Consider the following 6,849-nt stretch of genomic DNA (forward strand, 5'->3'; position numbering starts at 1 on the left):
GGGCGACCTTGAGACAGGCAGGCATGGTTGGGGCGAGGGAGCCACACAGCCACCTTTGGTCTGGCTGCCTCTGGCTTGGGGACCACAGCCCTGTCCAGGCTGCAGTGCACCTCACAGATGTGTTGAAGCAAGGCCTTTGGCGCTCGATAAGCCCAGCCAGGAACAAATCACAATCTACTTTTTATACTGCCAAAGACTCCTTGTAACAAATTCCGTAGGGATTCATGGTGGCTGTCATTAGGTAATTTTGTGAAGAATGAATTTCTTGAGAAAGATACAATTTTAATCAGGAAGAGCAAGAACCAGCTGGAGGCCCAACATCTCAGTATACATTAATGCATGATGAAGAAGTGTAGTTGTGATAAGAAGCCAGTTGCCAAGCTCATACCCCCTGCGGCCCCTTTCTTCCCTCCACCTTGGAACTTACAGTTTTTAGAGTTCAGGATGTGGTATGTGCATCTCTCATGGTGGAAAAAGGTTGAAACCTAATCCTGGCTTGATGGCGGGAGAAAGGATTTCAAATAAATACACTCACTTCTCTCCCAGCTTGGCCCTTCCACCCCACCTAGAGCCTGATGTCCCCAGACCAGATCCTGCTCACGGGGACGAACCCCCGGAAGGCGCCCTGCGTGCATTCAAGAGTGTGCACCTGGAATCATGGGGGGGCACCTGGGGCTGTAGGGGGCACCTGGGGTCATAGGGAGCACCTGGGATTTTAGGAAACACCTGTTCATAAGGGGGCACCTGGGGTCATACGGAGTACCTGGGGTTGTAGGGAGAACCTGGGGTCATAGGGGGCAATTGGGGTTATAGGGACCACCTAGGTTGTAGGAAGTTCCTGGTCATAGGGGAGCAGCTGTAGGGGCAGCTGGCGTTGTAGGGGACACCTGGGGTCATAGGGAGCACCTGGGGTTGTAGGAGTCACCTGTGATTGCAGGAAACACATGGTCATAAGGGGGCACCTGGAGTCATAGGGGACATCTGGGGCCATAGGGGGCATCCGGGGTCATAGGGGGCACATGGGTTGTAGGAAGCACCTGGGGTTGTAGGGGGCATGTGGGGTCATAGGGAAAACCTGGCATCATAGGGGCCCTGGGGTCATAGGGGACGGACATGTGGGGTCACAGGGAGCTTTTGGGGCCATAGGGGGCACCTGGGGTTGTAGGAAGCACCTAGTCATAGGGGGACACCTGGGGCTGTAAGGGGCACCTGGGGTTGCAGGGGCACCGTTCTGTGACCCCTATAACTTACTACTAAGGCTCCGTGTCCGCAATCTGGATACCTGTGTAGGTCACCAGTTGGGGAGCAACCCTGATGCCCCAAGGCTGAAGAGCCCCGCCTGTCTGCCCGCTCCCTGTCCCCTGTCATTTTCCTGCTGTGACCACAGGCTCAGGCCAGGCAGGCTTTTCACTGGGGCTTGGGATCCTGCATTTCTTTCCACAGACCTCGCCAGTTCTGGGTCTAGGTGCCGGTGTGCAGGTCTGAGAGCTGTTAGCTCTCATCAAGATCCAGCTCATCCCTCCTGAACATGTGGAGTCCTGACCAATCACACGCCTGGAAAATAAAAAATCCAGCCCCTCCCCCTTCAGACTTCCAGAGTGAAGTGATCTCAGTCGGCCTCGAGTTCACCCAGGACAGTCTGTCTGCAGGATGTGGGGAGGGTCGCAGGGCATGGAGGGCGAGCCTCGCTGTCGTGGATGACTGCTCTTTCCTTCTGCTCCGCAGGTCCCCAAAGAGGTATGTGAGCACTGACCGGGGGTGCCTTCCTTTGGGAAGATGTGGCTTGGCGGCCTCAGAGGGAAAGTGGGTTCTCCTACACACTCTGGTGAGCCAGTGACCCTGGCAGGTGGCAGAGATGACGCTGGGTCCCACCCCAGTGGGACCTTCCCCCCCGCGGGGGGGGATAGTGGTGACGTTTACACCCGTGTGCCTGGTAGAGGGCATGCCCCGGGGTCCTCTAGCCACAAGAACAAATGTCCTGATCTCTGATAAGAAAAGGAAGCACCAACTTTATCTGATTGGCTTTGGGCCCTTCCATGTTTCCTCAGTGACACAGCATCGTGTCACACTTAATATCCAGGATTTCCTGCTGATGCTCCCCTGGGCTCCCCTATCCCTGGCTGGTAGAAGGGAGAGCCCCCCACAGGCAGCGCCTCTGGGCAGGGGAGGAGGCCTGGCCCGTGGGAGCCAGTCTCCCTGGGAGCCCCTCCATGGCTGCACCCTGGACCCCTCTGGGTATGGAGGCTGCATCCCAGATGTTTCACTGCAGAATCTCGGGGGTGATTCCGGCCTGCAGCCGAGGTTGAGAACCACGGTTCCATGGTGGGCCCCCTCTGGGGTTGACTGTGCTAATGACATGGGGGCTGTGCCTTTCCCGTGGCATCGTACCCCCCACTTCGCTGGTCCTCATGCTCCACCAGCTCTGTGCACGTGATGAGGGGGCCCACATCCTCAGGACAATGCCGGTGCCGCGGGCCACCTGCCTGCTGGTCCCGGACTCACGTTGCATGTTATGAGCTCACGCGGAGGTAGTATGGGTTAGAAAATCAAAATCATTTGTCATTTTACAACTGTTGGAACCCAGTGTCCCAGAGACAGACCAGGTGTGGTCAAGGGTGTAGACACAAGGGGGCCCTGTGCACTGTTGGTGGGAATGTAAATTGGTCTAGCCACGGTGACAAACATGGAGGCTCATGAAAAAAATAAACACAAGTACCACATGACTCCCTGATTGCTCTACAGAGTATTTATTTGGGAACACAAAACACTACCTCAAAAAGAGAAATGCACTCCCATATTCACTGCAGTATTATTCACAATAGCCAAACATGGAAACATAGACCTTGGGATCATTATGCTAAGTAACTCAGACACAAAAAGACAAATACCAGATCCTCTCATGGACATTCCACATGGAAACAAAAAAATACTGAACACATAGATACTGAGAACACATTGGTGGTTGCCAGATTCAAGGATGGGGGGAATAGGTGAACGTGGTCAAAGGTGCCATGCTTGAGTGATAAAAATGCCTAAGTCATGGAATATTCTGTGCAGCACAGAGACTAAACCTAACCCTGCAGGATGGGGTATATGTTCCCCGCTATTTGAAAGTACATTTTTCCTAAGAAACTGTTCACAGCAGAATTGGCGTAAAGAAGGAGTTACCATTAAATTATACAGAAAACTAGTTGATACAAAAGTTGGGTATTCATCCTGTCTGATGGCTGCATAATATTCCATTGCATTTATGGATCGTATCTTCTTTATCCATTCATCTGTTGAAGGGCATCTTGGCTCTTTCCACAGTTTGGCGACTGTGGCCTTTACTGCTATGAACTTTGGGGTACATATGGCCCTTCTTTTCACTACATCTGTATCTTTGGGGTAAATAGCCAGTAGTGCAATTTCAGGGCCATAGGGTAGCTCTATTTTTAATTTCTGGAATCTTCACACTGTTTTCCAAAGTGGCTGCATAAATAATGAATCTTGCAGCACTGAAAAAATAAATAATTAAAAAATTTAAAAAAATAAACAAATACTGACAGTACATATATTTGCGGGGGGATTCCTTAGACATTTTTTAAAATTAATTTATTTTTTTCAGTGTAACAGTATTCATTGTTTTTGCACCACACCCAGTGCTCCATGCAATTCGTGCCCTCTATAATACCCACCACCTGATACCCCAACCTCCCCACCCCCCGCCCCTTCAAAAACCCTCAGATTGTTTTTCAGAGTCCATAGTCTCTCATGGTTCACCTCCCCTTCCAATTTCCCCCAACTCCCTTCTCCTCTCTAAGACCCCTTGTCCTCCATGCTATTTGTTATGCTCCACAAAAATAAGTGAAACCATACGATAATTGACTCTCTCTGCTCTGACAGTACATATAAAAAGAGAAGAAGAAAGAAGAAGAAGAAGAAGAAGGAGAAGAAGGAGAAGAAGAAGAAGAAGAAGAAGAAGAAGAAGAAGAAGAAGAAGAAGAAGAAGAGAAAGAGAAAGAAGAAGAAGAAGAGAAAGAAAAGAAAGAGAAGAAGAGAAAAAAAGAAAAAACTAGTGAGCATGCTCAAACTCCAAAAATTCCTTCTCTTTGACCTTTCTTAGGCCTCAGGACCACAACATCCTAACAGATGCCCAAAGAAAATGGAAATAAAAACAGCAGATGCTCACAGACACAATTCAAAAGTGCTGGCAGCTGGGATGCAGAGAGAAGTGCCCAGAAAGGAGCTGAATGGGGTGCATGCCACCTCGGTGGTGGTTCCCCACAGAACAGATACTGAATGCGATGCTCACTTTTCAACTCTTTTCACAAGAGGGAAATCTTCAGGTTTCTTCCTATTACTGAAGCTGAGTAATAAAATAGATCTTTTCAAAAAGCCCAGTGTCTTACCATGAACTTTGAGAAAAGTTAGGGAGACTTTTACTCGAAAGTTGCTAAGGGGATGTTATAAGTTGTCCTGGACACAAACATCAGCAGATCCACTGTGAAAGGCACCTGCCTCAGCAGGAGTAACAAAGACGACCTGCTACCCTCTCCTTCCCCTTCCTCGGGGAAGGAGCTGGGAGTAGTTACCTCAATTTCTCCTTTTTCTCCCATTCCCATCATCTAACCCATTGGCAAATCCTGTGAGTTCCATCTTCAACAGGTTCCCAGAACAGGGCTAACCACTCCTTCCAGACCAACAGTCTGGTCCACGCTGGAGCCCATCTGTTGCCTGAGTTTCAGGAAAACTTCATTGTTGACCTCCCTTGCCCATCCTCAACCCTGGGACTTCTGCTCGCAGCATTGTAGCCAGGATGGCCCAGTGAAACAGGGTCCCATGTGGCCGTGGCCCTGCAATGGCTGTCACCCTACCGTCACCCTCCCTGAGGTCATGTCCTAAGCTGTCTACTGTGGCCACAAGGCCTTGTTGCTGTTCCTGGACATACCTCGCATGCTCCTGCCCCTAGGCCTTTACATATACTTTTCCTTCCATTTAGAAGGCTCTTGATGTGATATCACTCACCTTCTTTAGATCTTGACTCAAGTATCACCTTCCTGGTGAAGTCCCACCTGGCCCCTATGTGGGTAGCAAGCAATACCCCCACTCTCCCATCAGCACCCCAGCCCTGTCTCCAGAGCAGTTATATATTTTATAGTTCCAGAGCAGTTATCACACTCACTAGTCCATCAAGGCAAGGGAGAAATAGAGGCCTACATGGATGATTTCACCACTGACTCCTTCCGATTTCCTAGTCCAGAGCTCTGGGGGGAAAAAGGTGACCAGAGCTCTTGCACAGCCAGGATGTCCTGCCAAAAAGGTCCACCGACTGCATCCTGAACACCATCTGAAAAATGAGCGATAAGAGGAATCCCACTTGTACATGAAAACTGAAACCAGACACCTTCCTTCATTACAGGTGAGCACATACAATTCCTCTCCTTGCCTCAGGTGCTCATCCGAGGAAGCTGAGCAGAGAAGCATCCCACGGTCCAAATCTCCCTCTGGCCAAGGTCCTGGGAAACAGAAATCTCTCCTCTCTGCACCAGCCACCTGTGATTGAAGTCCAGCATCCTCCTAAGGTGGGGCAGAATGGTGCACCAGTCCCTCTTTCCTGGGACATCATCACAAACTAGGCTTTTGAGCAGTTTTCAGGAAGGAACCTGCACCAGTCACAGCAGCACGCCACCCAGGCTCAGCCTCAGTCCCGCACATCAGGCCCCGCATGGAACTGGAGCTTTATGGAGACTGGTGGCCTCAGAGCGTAATGACAGGAACTGAGATTTCAGTTCAAATGAAAACCGGCCTCTTCCCCACAGCACAGGAATGTGGACAGAGGATTTCTCAGGGGTGTGGCTCTGGAAGAAGTGGTTCTGTTGGCTTAATTCACAGACACCAGGCAGAGGACACCTGCTGCACCTCATCTGAGGAAGCAAGGGGCACACTGGGCAAGAATCAATAATGCTGCCTCTGAGCTGCTTCCCACCAAGCCCCCTGCTGACATGAGGGCTTGAGAACCAAATAGGAAGCAACTTTTGAATCACATCTGCAGCAGAAGGGCTGGCCAGGAAGCAAAGCCCTGTCCCTGTTGCAAGCTGGCCTGCACCTCAAGAGTGATGGTCCACCCCCATGGCCTCACACTCTCCCAGCTCTCTGATCTGACAACCCTGCCAGGCTCAGACTTGCTCACACAATGACTCATTAGACCCAGAGACTGTTTCCCACTCCAGCTCAAGGCTTCTCAAAGAGAAGCAAACTCCAGCCTCAGAAATGTGTTCATCATTAGCTCTGAAATTTCCTGGGTTGTGTCTACACTGACGCAAACAGTTGTCATAACCTGGTCATTCCTCAAGTGCCCTAGGGTTTCAAACCACGTTCAAGCTGCCTTTAAAATGGCAGGAGCTGGCCCCTTTAGACAGACCAGCCAAGTGACTCTGTGTGTGGGAAACTCAGACAACATCCTCCCTGAACACCAGAGCATCCAAGTCCAAGCTTCAAACCTTCACTCATTGGGCACTGAGCACCACATCAGCATGAACACTGCCCTTTCATATCTCGTCTCCCATTCCTTAAAATCATAAACCAAGCTCCAATCACCACTCTATTTTCCCTTCAGAGAAATAAGGAAAATGATAGCATAAAACCACATATGTGCACAGCACACTTTGATCCAAATAGAATTCCTTGTTCTTTCTCATAAGGGTAGCCCTACATTACACATACTAATGAGAGATGCCACAAGTTCAGTCCTCATATATATATTTGACCTTGTGTTTTTCCTTTTGATATTTGTATCTCAAAGTCAATATCTAGATTGCTTTCTTAAAATAACAAGTATAATAATGACATGGGCATGTAAAGTTTTGG

Source organism: Mustela putorius, unplaced genomic scaffold (assembly GCF_011764305.1).
Source record: "Mustela putorius furo isolate JIRA1106 unplaced genomic scaffold, ASM1176430v1.1 tig00004014_pilon_pilon_pilon, whole genome shotgun sequence".
Classification (NCBI taxonomy): Eukaryota; Metazoa; Chordata; class Mammalia; order Carnivora; family Mustelidae; genus Mustela; species Mustela putorius.